The following is a 17,753-nucleotide window of genomic DNA, read 5'->3' on the forward strand; positions in this document are numbered from 1 at the left end:
CCACGACAACTTATTCCAGACTCCATTGTCCATGTGATCATGCGGTCATATTGAGATTTACACAGTCTCTCTTCCCAACATAGCAATCATCGGGAAAAGAACTTACAATTCTTCAAATGTATTGTAGTTAGACGTCTTCCTCAATTCTGCAAATAACAAGGAGTTCCATTAGTAAGACCATGACAGATCCTACCCACTCCCCTAGTTCCCATGGTCATTGCTGCAATTTTCTTTAACAAGACGAGGAGAAGGTGTAGTGTCTTGATTTAAAAAAAGCTAAACGTAAATGTAAACAGATTGGAAGTGTGTTGGTTAACACGTCCGATAACGACAGTCCTCTAATTACGTGGTTACTCGTGAGTTAAGGTAACTCAAACATCACTACAATGGAATAAGTCTCAAGTGTTCTGTGATCGAAGAGGGAAGGAAGAGTATTGTTTATCGTCCCCTTTCCGACGAGCTCACTGAAGATGGATTAGGGAAGGACTGGGAGGGAAATCGGCCTCGCCTTTTTCACCAAAACCATCCTGGTATTTGCCTTAAGCAGTTTTAAGAAACAATACTAAGATTATTGTTAATGTCCCCTCTAGTACTGACATTTAATGTAAGTTTTAGAAAAAACTGATCAGAAATACACAAAGACTAGATTATTGCCCTAGTCATGCTGCTTAGGTAATCATCAAAGTGTTACATGCGTTCAGAAAACCTTTCATGAAAAGATTCATTTTGCAACTTCATTTGTCTGCAGCTATCTCTTTAGTACTAAGATTAACAGAAATGATTACATTTACAGTTAAGGTTTCGAGGTACACTGTGGTGATGCGTTTGACTAGTATGGCTGCACGTTCGCAGTAGCACTTACTGTCATAGACAATCCCACGCAGTAAACTTACACACATTTTACTGCTCGTATTGACACATACTTGCGCTTGTCGTATGTGAATCATAAGCCAATCCAGTTTCAGACTATCAGATAGAGCGACCATGAAAAAAGTTGCCACACACTTCTATGTGACGTGTTCAATACGAGGAGCTCGTAGGAGAATGCGGCATTTCTACATTCATATTACTGGAGCAGTAGGTACTGACAGCTGTAGATATTACCTAACTATCAATTTAAGTCATAGTTGCAAAATACTAACACCAATTATTTGCAAAAGAATGGAGAAACTGTGGAAACCGACGTCGGGGCAGGTTATTTTGGGTTCCGGAGAAATGTAGGAACACACAAGGCAATAACAACCCAACGAATTCTCTTTGAAGATAGGTTAAGAAAAGGAAAACCTACGTTTATAGCATTTGCAGATTTAGAGAAAGTTTTGGCAATATTGACTGGGCCGGCCGGTGTGGCCGTGCGGTTAAAGGCGCTTCAGTCTGGAACCGCGTGACCGCTACGGTCGCAGGTTCGAATCCTGCCTCGGGCATGGATGGGTGTGATGTCCTTAGGTTAGTTAGGTTTAAGTAGTTCTAAGTTCTAGGGGACTGATGACCACAGCAGTTAAGTCCCATAGTGCTCAGAGCCATTTGAACCAATATTGACTGGAATTCACTTTTTGAAATTCTGACGGAAGCAGGGCAAAACACAGGGGCGAAAGGCTATGTACAACTAGTACAGAAACCAGTCGACAATAATAACAAACCAAAGAAAAATTTGGCGAAGCAATTAAAGTTCAAGGAGAATAAATAAAAATCTGGAAGTTTTACGATGACATAATCCTTTCAGAGACATCAAAGGACTTGGAAGAGCAGTTGAACGGAATGGACAGTGCCTTGAAAAAAAGGATATAAGATGAACATCAACAAGGGTAGCGGAAAGTAACAGAATTAAATCACGCGATGCTGAAGAAAATAGATTAGAAACCGAGACACAAAAGTAGCAGTCGAGCATTGCTATTTGGGCAGTAAAATAAGTCCCATAAATTTAGACAACATAGTCTACGGAGAGCGATGACCTGATGCTTATTTAAGTTAAATTGAACAGTCGAGGTCGCAACAATATGGCTTTTACATAAGCCGAAACCAGTAAATAAATAAATTTTATTGCAGTCTCGACTGTTCATTTAAACTTGAGTAAAATAACTGATGATGGCTGAAGTAGAGAGGATATAAAACGTAGATTGGCAATGGCAAGAAAACGTTTCTGAAGAAAAGGGATTTGTCAACACCATACTCTTCTTTCCCTGATTTTTAACCCCTTAATAGTGTTAATAGTGTTAATCATATTTTCTAAGCACTGATTAAAAAGAGTAGCAGACAGAGAGCAGCCATATCTTACACCTTTTCCTAGTTCTTTCCGGTTGGTTCTTTCTCTTCTTAGTTTTATTGACACTACCTAGTTTAATATGATTTAAATATAATCCGTTTATAAGTTATTTGGTTTTCCAGTCCAACCTTTTTCCCTCATTATAGTTGCTAGCTTATCCCGGGCCAAATTTCCATATGGTGTAGTCCAAGTCTATAAAACACAATAAACCTCTCTCCAAGACTTAGCAAGAGTCCTGATGCATTTCTTGTGCCTGTATTCCGTCTAAAATCAAACTGCTTTTCAGCCAAATTCTCCTCCGTTGCCTTTCGCAGCCTTCTATTAATGATTCTTAACACAACTTTGCCTGCATATAAATGAGGCTGATTATCCTATGCTAACTGCATTTCTTAGTTCCTCGTTCTTTGGTTCTGAATCATTACTGTTGGCAGGAAGTCATCTAGCCATTCACCACTGTTGTATTTTGTTACTTCTTCTTGGTTCATACATTTTAGTGTTTCTCTGAGGAGATATTGAACAGGATTAGTGAGAAAATGAATTTGTGACACAATTTGACCTAAAAAAAGGTTCGGTTGATAGCACACATTCTGAGACATCGAGGTTCAAATGGTTCAAATGGCTCTGAGCACTATGGGACTTGACATCTTAGGTCATCAGTCCCCTAGAACTTACAACTACTTAAACCTAACTAACCTAAGGACATCACACACATCCATGCCCGAGGCAGGATTCGAACCTGCGACCATAGCGGTCGCACGGCTCCAGACTGAAGCGCCTAGAACCGCTCGGCCACTCCGGCCGGCGAGACATCGAGGGATTACCGATTTAGTACTGGAGTGTCTGTGTCGGGGGAGGGGGGGGGGCGGGTTTAAAAATTGTACAGGAAGATCAAGAAATGAATAAAGTAAGCATTTTCAAAAAGATGTAGGTTGTAGCAGTTATTCGGAGATGAAGAGGTTTGCACGTTATGGAGTAACATGGGGAGCTGCATTAAACCAATCTTTGTATTGAAGACTACAACAACAACAGCATTTAATGACGGGCATGTTAACGGCGGTATTGTTGGTGAATTTAGGCTTCCTTCCATCGGTAAACGCTTGAGAAAGGTGTTATTACTTCCATGATCCTCTTGAAGTGTGACTCGAAACGTATGCCAACGTGTTCTGAAATTTTGCGATACTTGTGGTATAAATACTAGCAGTCGTTGGAGGCATGATAAATTACTACCTAATGCCGTAATTGTGAACAAAAATTTACACCCTGGACAGCTGTCCTGGGTTCTAAATGAGTAGCAAATTAATTCATATTTTTTCCGAGCATATTTTTAGCGACCGGTAAAGTCGACTACCTAGGAAAAATGTTGAGTTATTGTTCAAATCAAGGTACATGCCACGAGTAACTGCAGTAACTCACGCAAGCTTGCACAAATGGTATCCTGAAGAATGCCGCACAAGGAAAGAAGACTCATTACTTGTAGGACAAAAATCTCCGTTTACTGTGTAGCCGTCAACTACTGATGATTTACCTGTTAATATAATCAACAAGTTACAAAAAATCATCAAATTGCCATCAGTGAGAAGAAAGAACGTTATATTCAGAGTATAAAAATTAGAAAAGAAGAGAATTTTTTTATTGTATTACGTAACCACGCTATGGACACGCCCTGTATGACAGTAACTGGTTCATACGTGGCGTGTAGACAGCCAGCCAGTCGGCTGGTGGAACATTCATCCAATTTGGTTGTGGACTGGTCAGCTCCCAGTCCTTATTCAATGTCCCACCTAAGAGTCTCCGTAGCTGACTCTTGTCCTGCTCAGGGATTAGGTTTTCAAAAAGTAGCACAGTCTCTTGTTACACACACACACACACACACACACACACACACACGGAGAGAGAGAGAGAGAGAGAGAGAGAGAGAGAGAGAGAGAGAGAGAGAGAGAGACGAACCAAAACATTATTACCACTGCCTGCGGCAAGAACGGATGCCGCCGGGTGGTAAAATGGCCAAGTGACTAATAACCCGTAAACGGTGATTGAGCTCACAACGGATAGATTATGTTTGTACATGTCTGTCACGCTGTATTTGTTTTGCCTGCCACATCATCGTCCTAGTTAGGCACATGCGTATGATTTATCTTCTGGTAAACCTTCCGGGATGTAAGGTCGTGGTCCATGAAACTCTTCATCTTCTAACGTTTCGTCCAGAGCTGCGCTGGACATCTTCAGAGGGGTGTTTCTCCTCCGGTGAGTCTTACCGACTGACGGGTCGGACGTCTGAGAGCGACTTATGTATCGTAGAAAGTGGGCGTGACCAGAGTTACACGACCCGTCAGTCGGTAAGACTCACCGGAGGAGAAACACCCCTCTGAAGATGTCCAGCGCAGCTCTGGACGAAACGTTAGGAGCTGAAGAGTTTCATGGACCACGACCTTACATCCCGGAAGGTTTATCAGAAGATATGTCATCCGGTCGTGAAAGCCTTCATACTATGATGCGTATGATTGTCACAAATTAGATTTGTGTTAAGGTATAGATTGGTGCAGGGGTTAACTAGGACACTGAGTCAGGTGTCATTGTGAAGAGCTTGCGTAGCACTACTAAGACCTAAAGCTAGATAAAAATATTCGTTGGAATGTAAGTAAAGGTCAGTACTAAACTGAAAATCATAAGAATTGAAGGATACTGTCTCTTATGATTCGAAAATACCCCCGAATTATAGAAAACGCAAATCAGATGAAATCCCGCGCCGAAGGGAATCCAGAAAGCTTAAAAAAACCCAATGCCGAGCGAATGCGAAAGCTACAGCAGTATCGAAAAGGAAACGAAAAAACGGCGCAAAGCGATTAGACGTATCTTCCCCATAGGGCATACAATGGCCAGCGACAATCCAGACTTGTGATTTATCTTTTGTGTAACCATTATACCTATCCGTTTAAAGATTGTATTAAAGTAACATTAAATTGCATATTAACAAGAAACACTTACTATGACTAAGTACCTGATTAATGATAACTGAAACCAACGGTGGTATTGTAATCCAAAGTCATTTATTCAAAACATGCTACCAGTTTCGACGTCATCCTCAAGCCCCAGGCGTAATCTGCCATCAACGTAAAAACCACAATGACAAAGACCAACGGAGCCTTCACATGGAAACAGTACAACTTATTAAGCATGTTACGCCAGCATGTGCAACCAACAAAGTAGAGTGCACTGGGGCCAAAAACAACTCGATTCAGTATCTTCGTACCACTAACAAGCCCACCAATGGTCAGACGACAGCTCCGTTGGTCTTTGCCTTTGTGGTTCGTACGTCGATGGAAGATTATACTTGGGGCCTGAAGATGACGGACGCTTTTCGGCGTCGAAACTGGTAGCACGTTTCGATTAAACGACGCTGGATTACAATACAGCTGTTTGGGTCAATTATCATTATTCAAGTACTTTATGTCTAGTTGTTGCCCCGCTGTCCTCAATGGATTACCAGAGACTTATTACGACTTTATCCCGATTTTTTCACGTAACAACTACGATGCGGACGCGAACTGCGCACAAAGAACTTTTTCGTCTTCCTGAATGTTTCACAATTGTTCTCACGAGTATGAGCGAACCACGTTTAGTCCTCGCACTAAGGGGAAGTCCACGGATGTTACTCGGAACTTCCCACTGCCTCAAACGTAGTGAGAGGAGAACCAGGGTGCTAAAACGATAAAAAAAGGAGACGACAATGTGACCGGTAATAGATGTTTGCTTCTGCCTCTTTATCTCCGAAGTCGAACACAGTTCTATATGTATTTTGAATCAAATGTGCCGCGATGTTGCCGCGTTGTTTTTGCAAAGGAGAAAATGGGACTACAGACAAGTAAATATAACTGGCTGCCCTGGAGCACCGGTGATTTCTTGGAGCTAGCAGATATTCGTTTAGTCAGCTGAGGCTGGTGCGTGTGTGCTGTGTGGGGCGGGCGCGGCCTCTCCGCCATGCTGCCCACGATCAATAGAGTGGCGAGACTGCCAGCTAACGAGCGAGACGTCAGCCTCCGCTAAATACCCGCATTACATCCCGCAAGACCGACCGCACCGTACCGAGGCCGCAAACGCTGCTCGCACTTCCACCAGCGTTTTTTCACGGAAGGTGTTTCTAGAAAACGTTGCCTATACTCCATGCCTCCCTATCATGTGCAGTGACCATTATATTCTGATGAACGAACACCGCGTTTCCGCCTATATTAGTAATTACTATCATTAATTACCTTTTTTTAAGTCTGGAGGTCGCAATGATGACGTCGCTACAATTCAAATGTTCATTAATTTTAATATTGTTGTTGTAGACTGGTTTGGTGCAGCTCTCCATGCTACTCTATCCTGTGCAAGTTTCTTCATCTCCCAGTACTTACTGCAACCTACATCCTTCTGAATCTGCTTAGTGTATTCATCTCTTGGTCTCCCTCTACGATTTTTACCCTCCACGCTGCCCTCCGGTACTAAATTGGTGATCCCTTGATGCCTCAGAACATGTCCTACCAACCGGTCCCTTCTTCTTGTCAAGTTGTGCCACAAACTCCTCTTCTCCCCAATTCTATTCAATACCTCCTCATTAGTTACGTGATCTACCCATCTAATCTTCAGCATTCTTCTGTAGCACCACATTTCGAAAGCTTCTATTCTCTTCTTGTCCAAACTACTTATCGTCCATGTTTCACTTCCATACATGGCTACACTCCATACAAATACTTTCAGAAACGACTTCCTGGCACTTAAATCTATACTCGATGATAACAAATTTCTCTTCTTCAGAAACGCATTCCTTGCCATTGCCAGTCTACATTTTATATCCTCTCTACTTCGACCAACATCAGTTATTTTGCTCCGCAAATAGCAAAACTCCTTTACTACTTTAAGTGTCTCATTTCCTAATCTAATTCCCTCAGCATCACCAGACTTCATTCGACTACATTCGATTAGCCTCGTTTTGCTTTTGTTGATATTAATCTTATATCCTCCTTTCAAGACACTGTCCATTCCGTTCAACTGCTCTTCCAAGTCCTTTGCTGTCTGTGACAGAATTACAATGTCATCGGCGAACCTCAAAGTTTTTATTTCTTCTCCACGGATTTTGATATCTACTCCGAATATTTCTTTTGTTTCCTTTACTGCTTGCTCAATATACAGATTGAATAACAACGGGGGAGGCTACAACCCTGTCTCACACCCTTCCCAACCACTGGTTCCCTTTCATGCCCCTCGACTCAAAACTGCCATCTGGTTTCTGTACAAATTGTAAATAGCCTTTCGCTCCCTATATTTTACCTCTGCCACCTTTAGAATTTGAAAGAGAGTATTCCAGTCAACATCGTCAAAAGCTTTCTCTAAGTCTACAAATGCTAGAAACGTAGGTTTGCCATTCCTTAATCTAGCTTCTAAGATAAGTCGTAAGGTCAGTATTGCCTCACGTATTCTACGTGTTTAATACCTGTAAGGAATTTTGCCACCCTCAGATTTCGACACATGTTCATCACGCTATCACTGTTGTAGATGACGTTCCAGTCTTCAGTCCAAAGGCTTGTTTGACGCAGCTCTCCACGCTTGCCTGACCTGTGCCTGTGTCATCTCCGCACAACTGCTGCAACCTACATCTACATCTACACGGATACTCTGCAAACCACATTTAAGTGCCTGGCAGAGGGTTCATCGAACCACCTTCACAATTCTCTATTATTCCAATCTCGTATAGCGCGCGGAAAGAACGAACACCTATATCTTTCCGTACGAGCTCTGATTTCCCTATTTTATAGTGGTGATCGTTCTCCCTATGTAGGTCGGTGTCAACAAAATATTTTCGCATTCGGAGGAGAAAGTTGGTGATTGGTATATCGTCAGGAGATTCCGCGGCAACGAAAAACGCATTTCTTTTAATGATGTCCATCCCAAATCCTGTATCATGTCTGTGACACTCTCCCCCAATTTCGCGATAATACAAAACGTGCTGCCATTCTTTAAACTTTTTCTATATACTCCGTCAATACTATCTGGTAAGGACCCCACATTGCGCAGCAGTATTCTAAAAGAGGTTGGACAAGCGTAGTGTAGGCCGTCTCCTTAGAAGGTCTGTTTCATTTTCTAAGTGTCCTGCCAATAAAACGCAGTCTTTGGTTAGCCTTCCCCACAACATTTTATACGTGTTTCTTCCACTTGAGCCTGTATGCTGTATTCGAGCTATGCCCCCTCCCCTCAGGATATGTCCTATAAACCTATCCCTTCTTTTAGAAAAGTTGTGTTATAAGGTTACTCCTTTTCCAGTTGCATTAGCTACTCAATCTACTCCTCAAATCTTCAGCTTTCTTCTGTGAAATCACATTTCATAAGCTTCTAGTCTCTTTTCTGTACTAGTTAACCTCCACGTTTTACACTTCTACAAGGCTATACCCCAGACAAATGCCATCAGAAAAGATTTCCTAACGCCCAAATTTATATTTCATCTTAATGAATTTATGTTGTTCAGAAACGTGTTTCTTGTTACGCTAGTCTTCTAATTCTGCCATCATCAATTATTCTGCTGCCAAAGAACCTTTAGTATCTTATTTCCTAATATTAATTCCCTCAGTAGCACCTGATTTAATTCAACTACGTTCTATTACCCTCGTTTTACTTTCTTGATGTAGCGTCTCTGAAAGAGGTTATAAGACGCAATCAGTTCCGTTCAAATAATACGCCAAATCTTTTGGCATATCTGACAGAATTACAAGGTCGTCGGCAAACCACAATGTTTTTATTTCTTCTCCCTGAACTTTAATTTCCTTTCCAAATTTCTCCTTGACTGCGTTACCGTTTGCTCAAGGTACATACTGAATAACATGGGACGGGGAGGAGGTGGGGAGAGAGCGGCTACTCCTCTGCCTCAATCCCTTCTCAACTACTGCTTCCTTTTCAACATAATTAGTGAAACAATATAGTTGTAATTCAGTTTTGTCACCACTATTCAGAGATATATTTCTTGAAGGTCACGCTCTGCCTATCTACTCTAGCTCAGTTTCACTTCTTTACACACATCCACATTTTTAAGCATACATACAGATTCGCTAGATCCAGGAAATACTTTTGTAGCTTGCTTCCGCCTCAATAGTATTCACATATATGCTGCAGGAGCTGGCGATTCTTCACAACACAATGCAGCGATAAGAATTAGCCTTCCCTGTGCGATTCTACATTATTATTTTTATAGAAGGTATAGAGGAGCTGGTCAAAGTATGAAAACACCGCGAGGAATGCATGCGCGAAAAGAAATGCAGATGCTAGCCAAGCTTGCAGGCAGCACTGCCGTTTCCGACCACGCACGGCACCTGTGCAATGTCCTCGATATGTTGCAAGTGTCAGTCGTAGCCACAGAAGTGTTCTGTGTAGTTGTGAGTGCACCATGTTCCAGCTAAGTCAATTTGAATGTGGGCTAACTGTTGGCGCTCGTATGGTGGGGCTTCCGTAAACAAGGAAGCCGAAGTGTTCGGTGTTTCAAGGAGTAACGTATCTAAGATTTATACTGCATTCGGAGAAAGCGGAAATACATCATCCGCCAAGTCACAACGCGGACGAAAGTCTGTGTTGAGTGATGGTGATAGACGGTCATTGAAGAGCACTGTGACGAAAAATAAGAAGACGACAGCTGCAAAAGTCTTTGCAGAACTGAATGTCGCACTCGCGAACCCTCTCAGCACCAAACAACATGAAGTGAGCTTCATAAGCAGAGAATTGCACGGCGAGCTGGAGTTCCAAACCCATAAATTAGTGATGCAAACGCCCGTAACAGGAAATCGTGGTACCGAAGCCATGAAACCTGGACTGTGGAGCAATGGACGAACATAATTTGGTCGAGTGAGTCCTGTATCAGACTGTTTCCAACTTCTGACCTACACTCCTGGAAATGGAAAAAAGAACACATTGACACCGGTGTGTCAGACCCACCATACTTGCTCCGGACACTGCGAGAGGGCTGTACAAGCAATGATCACACCCACGGCACAGCGGACACACCAGGAACCGCGGTGTTGGCCGTCGAATGGCGCTAGCTGCGCAGAATTTGTGCACCGCCGCCGTCAGTGTCAGCCAGTTTGCCGTGGCATACGGAGCTCCATCGCAGTCTTTAACACTGGTAGCATGCCGCTACAGCGTGGACATGAACCGTATGTGCAGTTGACGGACTTTGAGCGAGGGCGTATAGTGGGCATGCGGGAGGCCGGGTGGACGTACCGCCAAATTGCTCAACACGTGGGGCGTGAGGTCTCCACAGTACATCGATGTTGTCGCCAGTGGTCGGCGGAAGGTGCACGTGCCCGTCGACCTGGGACCGGACCGCAGCGACGCACGGATGCACGCCAAGACCGTAGGATCCTACGCAGTGCCGTAGGGGACCGCACCGCCACATCCCAGCAAATTAGGGACACTGTTGCTCCTGGGGTATCGGCGAGGACCATTCGCAACCGTCTCCATGAAGCTGGGCTACGGTCCCGCACACCGTTAGGCCGTCTTCCGCTCACGCCCCAACATCGTGCAGCCCGCCTCCAGTGGTGTCGCGACAGGCGTGAATGGAGGGACGAATGGAGACGTGTCGTCTTCAGCGATGAGAGTCGCTTCTGCCTTGGTGCCAATGATGGTCGTATGCGTGTTTGGCGCCGTGCAGGTGAGCGCCACAATCAGGACTGCATACGACCGAGGCACACAGGGCCAACACCCGGCATCATGGTGTGGTGAGCGATCTCCTACACTGGCCGTACACCACTGGTGATCGTCGAGGGGACACTGAATAGTGCACGGTACATCCAAACCGTCATCGAACCCATCGTTCTACCATTCCTAGACCGGCAAGGGAACTTGCTGTTCCAACAGGACAATGCACGTCCGCATGTATCCCGTGCCACCCAACGTGCTCTAGAAGGTGTAAGTCAACTACCCTGGCCAGCAAGATCTCCGGATCTGTCCCCCATTGAGCATGTTTGGGACTGGATGAAGCGTCGTCTCACGCGGTCTGCACGTCCAGCACGAACGCTGGTCCAACTGAGGCGCCAGGTGGAAATGGCATGGCAAGCCGTTCCACAGGACTACATCCAGCATCTCTACGATCGTCTCCATGGGAGAATAGCAGCCTGCATTGCTGCGAAAGGTGGATATACACTGTACTAGTGCCGACATTGTGCATGCTCTGTTGCCTGTGTCTATGTGCCTGTGGTTCTGTCAGTGTGATCATGTGATGTATCTGACCCCAGGAATGTGTCAATAAAGTTTCCCCTTCCTGGGACAATGAATTCACGGTGTTCTTATTTCAATTTCCAGGAGTGTATTTTATGTCTGGCGTACGTCATTCAAAGCCTACTAAGCGAACTGCTTGCTGCCAAGAGCGAAGCATGGCGGGAGGGTTCGCCGACGATTTGGGCAGGCATATCGCGGTATCCGATGGGCATTGTGGTTATTCTGAAAGGTCGCGTTACTGCCGAGGATAATATAATTCTGACTGATCAGGTCCGTCCAATGGCACTGTATTTGTTCGGCAGTTACCATCGTCTGCGGCTGGTTTTGTGTGCACGACGGTGAATTTCGCGATTCCCCTGGCCACCAGAGTTACCATATCTCAATATTATTGAGCCTTTATGATCTACTTCGGAGAAAAGGGTGTGTGATAGCTATCCACCTCCATCGTCGTTACCTGAATTTGCCACTATTTTGCAGGAACAGTGGTATAAGATTTTGAAAACTATACAGGACCATCCATACTGATACAAGCGGAAAGTTATTTGAATGCCAAAAGTTTCCCCGCACAGTGTTAGGCATGATAATGTGTCGTAGTCTTTGTGTTTCGCTTTGTCTTAAGGTAAGGACCAAACTGCTGAGGTCATCGGTCCCTAACCTTACGCACTACTTCACCTAACTTAAACTAACTTACGCTAAGGACAGCACACGCACCGATGCTCGAGGGAAGATTCGAACCTCCGACGGAGGGAGCCGCGCGGACCGTGACAAGACGCGCGGACCGTGACAAGACGCCCAGACCGCTCGGCTATCCCGCGCGGCTCCCTGGTTTTGTCCACCTGTATTTCGACAACTATAACGAGAGTAAATGTTATATTTTTCAGCAATGGCGTATTCCTGAAGGCAGACTATAGCCAATTTCCATTTGTGACGAGGACACTATAGAAGATTGCATGCACATAACTGTCAGGATAATCAGTTTCGGCTGTTACGTGACGCGTGTTATGCAACGTTATACTGCTGTGATAACATGGATTTAGGAATGTACATACCCCGTAACTGTATATGCAGCTTGTGCGTTAAAAACTGTTCCGCTGGCAAATTTCGGATTTCTAGATTCCTTTCGCTGAGGACTGATTTCCTTATTAAACTAATAAAGAATTTAATCTGTCTTGCCTTTGTTAGCGGGAAAGCTATTCCATGTTACTTTCTACTAAGACACCTTTGGATCTTTATTTTATTTTATTTTTGATACCTTGCACCAGAGTGTTAGATTATTACTTATTCTTCTTCTTTGCTGATATATGCATTGCGTCCCTTGCGTCTTCGGTTAAAGAAGAAGAAGAAGAAGAACAAGAAGAAGAAGAAGCTATCAAAGTTAAGAATTTAAAAATGAGGAACCGCCTCTCGGGCCCAGTGGGTATGTAGTAAAGAAAGGTAACTGAATAAACAAAAATTATGTTTTACCTCTTATGAGAAACATCCGCACCGTTGCAGAAAATGGGCGTATACACAAAGCTACCCGGTTGATGTGTGGAATATCAGCGTCCAGTCGTCAAGGTTGGAACATGATGTACTAATCCAGAAGCTGATCGATATAAGCAGAGTATACGAACCGACGGTATCCAAATTGAAAGACATTTTCTTGCACTCGACAGGAACTTGCGTATGAGTGTATGGCTCGAGATGTCAAAAGTAGCCAATGCGTCCCGAAGATTTAGTAGGACAACACGTTTTGCCGATTATAACAGAGCTCCGTCAATATCTAAAAGTGTTGACATCGGCGAGACTCTAGCCTTCTTGCTTTCTTGAAAGTGCCTACAAATTTCAACTTGTCAGTAGGTATATTCTATTCCAAGGAAACACTATCGCGGATCTTATTTAGTGCTGCCGCACTAGAATTTTTGCGAAGGACCTAACGATGTTCAGAAACAATAGGCTAAATGCAGTTGACGGTGGCGTGTTTGTTGCTGTTAGAAATAGTTTATCTTGTACCGAAATTGAAATAGATAGTTCCTGTCAGTTAGTATGGGTGGAGATCATTCTTGGCAACCGAAATCAAATAATCTTGAGCCTAATTTCACACGCCCGATTCATACGATTATAGTTGATAGTGACTTCAGTTTTCCCTAGATATGTTTGCGAAATAGATGTTTAAATCCGAAGGTACGCATAAAACATCCTTTGAAATTGTACTAAACGCATTCTCTGAAAATTATTTCGAGCAATTAGTTCATGAGCCCTCTCGAATATTGAACGGTTGAGAAAACACACTTGACCTCTCAGCAACAAACAATAAGGAACATCAAAACCGATACAAGGATTAGTGAACACAGGGTTGTCGTAGCCAGACTGAATACAGTAATTCCCAAATCCACCAAAATAAACGAAAAATACACCTATTCTAAAAAGCAGATAAAAATTCGCTTGACGCCTTCGTGAGAGACAATATCCACTAATTCCAAATTAACAATGTAATTGTAGACCAGATGTGGCTTGAAGTCAAAGAAACAGTATCGACAGAGACTGAGAGATTTACACCAAATAAATTAACAAACGGCGGAGCTGATCTCCCATCGTACACAAAACAGGTAAGAAAGCTGCTGCAGAAACAACTAAAAAAGCATCCCAAAGTTAAACGAACGCAAAATCCCCAAGATAGGCGATCTTTTAAAATAGTTCGAAACCCAGCGCGGACTTCCCTAACGAAACATTGGCTCGAAACCTGGCACAGTATCCAAAGAGATTCCGGTCGCATGTAAAGTATGCTAGCGGCAAGACACAATCTATGCCTTCTCTGCGCGATAGCAAAGGAGATACTATCGAAGACAGTGCTGCAAAAGCAGTGTTACTTAACACAGCCTTCCGAAATGCCTTCACAAAAGAAGACGAAGTAAATATTCCAGAATTCGAATCGAGAACAGCTGCAAACATGAGTAACGTAGAAATAAATATTCTCGGAGTAGTGAAGCAACTTACGTCACTTAATAAAAGTAAGTCTTCTGGTCCAGACTGCATACCAATTAGGTTCCTTTCAGAGTATGCTGATGCATTAGCTCCATACTTAACAATCATATACAACCGTTCGCGCGACTAAAGATCCGTACCCAAAGACTGGAAAGTTGCACAGATCACACCAGTATTCAAGAAAGGTAGTAGGAGTAATCCACTTAATTACAGGCCAATATCATTAACGTCGATATGCAGCAGAATTTTGGAACATATATTGTGTTCGAGCATTATGAATTACCTCGAAGAAAACGGTCTATTGACACACAGCCAGCATGTTTAGAAAATATCGTTCTTGTGAAACACAACTAGCTCTTTATTCGCATGAAGGGTTGAGTGCTATTGATAAGGGATTTCAAGTCGATTCCGTATTTCTGGATTTCCGGAAGGCTTTTGACACTGTACCACACAAGCGGCTTGTAGTGAAATTGCGTGCTTATGAAATATCGTCTCAGTTATGTGACTGCATTTGTGATTTCCTGTCAGAGAGGTCACAGTTCGTAGTAATTAACGGAAAGTCATTGAGTAAAACAAAAGTAATTTTTGGCATTTCGCAAGGTAGTGTTATAGGCCCTTTGCTGTTCCTTATCCATATAAACGATTTGGGAGGCAATCTAAGCAGCGGTCTTGGGTTTTTTTGCAGAAGACGCTGTCATTTACCGACTAATAAAGTCATCAGAAGATCAAAACAATTTGTAAAACAATTTAGAAAAGATATCTGCATGGTGCGAAAATTGGCTGTTGACCTTAAATAACGAAAACTGTGAGGTCATCCACATGAGTGCTAAAAGAATTCGTTAAACTTCGGTTACACGATAAATCAGTCCTATCTGAAGGCCGTAAATTCAACTAAATTCCTAGGAATTACAATTTGAAGGAACACATAGAAAATGTTGTGAGGAAGGCTAACCAAAGACTGCGTTTTATTGGCAGGACACTTGGAAAATGTAACAGATCTACTAAGGAGACTGCCTACACTAAGCTTGTCCGTCCTCTTTTAGAATACTGCTGCGCGGTGTGGGATCCTTATCAGACAGAAGTGACGGAGTACATCGAACAGTTCAGAGAAAGGCAGCACGCTTTGTATTATCGCGAAATATGGGAGAGAGTGCACAGAAATGATACGGGATTTGGGCTGGACATCATTAAAAGAAAGGCGCTTTTCGTTGCGACGGAATCTTCTCACGAAATTCCTATCACCAACTTTCTCCTCCGAATGCGAAAAGATTTTGTTGACACCGACCTACATAGGGAGAAACGATCACCACGATAACCAAGGGAAATTAGAGCTATAGGTGTTCGTTCTTTCCGCGCGCTATACGAGATTGGAATAATAAAGAATTGTGAAGGTGGTTCGATGAACCCTCTGCCAGGCACTTGAATGTGATTTGCAAAGTATCCATGTAGATGTAGAACGTTCCATTCTAGATTTTTGGATGGGTCCGAAAAACATCTGTGTTTAATGGTAGTAAATCAGTTTTAACTCCTGATGAAAATTACAGATTTAACTTGAGGCAAACGAAGAAGTATCAGTCGGCGCGTCAACCTGATATGCAAAGAAACATGTAAGAATCATGATCAATGAGACACCTAAAAGTTGCTGCAGAAAGCTGCGTTTCTCTTAAACGCTTTCCGACGCGGTTTTCAGTTGTTTATAAAATTCGGAGAAAGTTTATCACAAAAATATTATTATTCCAATATTCTGAAGAACTAATCAAATATTATTATTCCAACATTTTAAAGAACCAATCAGAACAGCGGATAATTTATGTTCAAGGCGGCTCACAGGTAGAGTCACTTTAGACAAAACTTTTAATTTTCATGAAGATGAGCGATTAATGTTTATTTCAAAATTCTCATAGCTTTCAGAAAGATTGCATGTAATAATGGCCGTTACGGACAAATGCAACTTAGAATGCGACAGAATGTAAACCCGGCATAGAACATTTTACAGGTGGCTCGCAGTGGAAGCTGTTAGACCTGGTGGGTCCGCAGTTTGAAGTTTATTGCTTTCTTTAGTCAGAATAAGAATGAACCAACACAAGTATTCTAACCGTTGACAAGCCACAGTTGGGGTGTATTAGATGGACACTGGAGCAGTAACAGTCTTTGAGACGGTCTCTTGATAACGTTGTGAAGACAAGCGATGTATGGCAAAATAATGAAAAATAAAAAAACAGTCAATAGCAACCAACAAAAACCGTACATTAAGTGGCGAAAAATGCGGCATATAATTGATTTCCACATAGATCCGTGGTCGAGGTAGTCTCCAATGGAGCCAGTCCGATATTCACCTCTAGTGATTTAAGGAAACTACAGATAGCGAAGGTAAATTTGCGTAGCTGTATGAGAATTTGAAGTCCAAGCCTCGCGAATGCGAGTCTATTTCCGTAACAACTGTGCAGCTCGCCTGTTGTTTGGAAGGCTAACACCAGAATTTGATGCACAAGGTACAGCAGTATTGCTAAAAAGCTTCCGTGAATTCGCGGTAGAGCACTGCGTGTGAAATAAACCCCAAGTCTACTGCCGCAGTACATTGCTTGTGTTTTGTTATTAAAATAGCGACCCGCGCCGACTTCGTGCAGGTAGCACTAAATACCTATGGCTAGATGACTTGCTTGGCGTAGCAGTAGTACATCACATATACGAACTTCCCTCGTGAATCAGTCTATCTTTTAATGAAAACCTTATCAATGTCCCTACAATAGTTTCTGAGACTATCCTTCATAAACGAACAGAAAAATGTGACAGGGGACTTCAATTAGTAATGTGTGTAGATAGCATGCGTATGGACTATCGTCTCAGTCGTGGGACTGGACTTGCTATTTCCTGTCAGAAAGGCCTAACTGACGGAAAGTCATCGAGTTAAATAGAAGTAATACCTGGCATTCCCTAAGGAAGTTTAATAGGCCCTCTGCTATGCCTGTTCTACATAAATGATTTGGATGATAGTCTCAGCAGCCCTCTTAGACTGTTTGCAGATGATGCTGTCATTTACCGTTTTGTAAAGTCATCGGAACGTCAAAAGAATTGCAAAAGACAAGACATCGTATGGTGTGAAAAGTAGCAATTGAGTCTAAAAAATGAAAACTGTTACGTCAACCACATGAATAACAAAAGGTATCCTCAAAATTTCGGTTACACGATAAATCACACATGTCTAAAGGCTGTAAATTCAACTAAATACATAGGGTTTACAACTACGAATAACTTAAATTGGAACGATCATGTGGATAATGCTGTGGGGAAA

This window comes from Schistocerca americana, chromosome 3, assembly GCF_021461395.2.
Source record: "Schistocerca americana isolate TAMUIC-IGC-003095 chromosome 3, iqSchAmer2.1, whole genome shotgun sequence".
Classification (NCBI taxonomy): domain Eukaryota; kingdom Metazoa; phylum Arthropoda; class Insecta; order Orthoptera; family Acrididae; genus Schistocerca; species Schistocerca americana.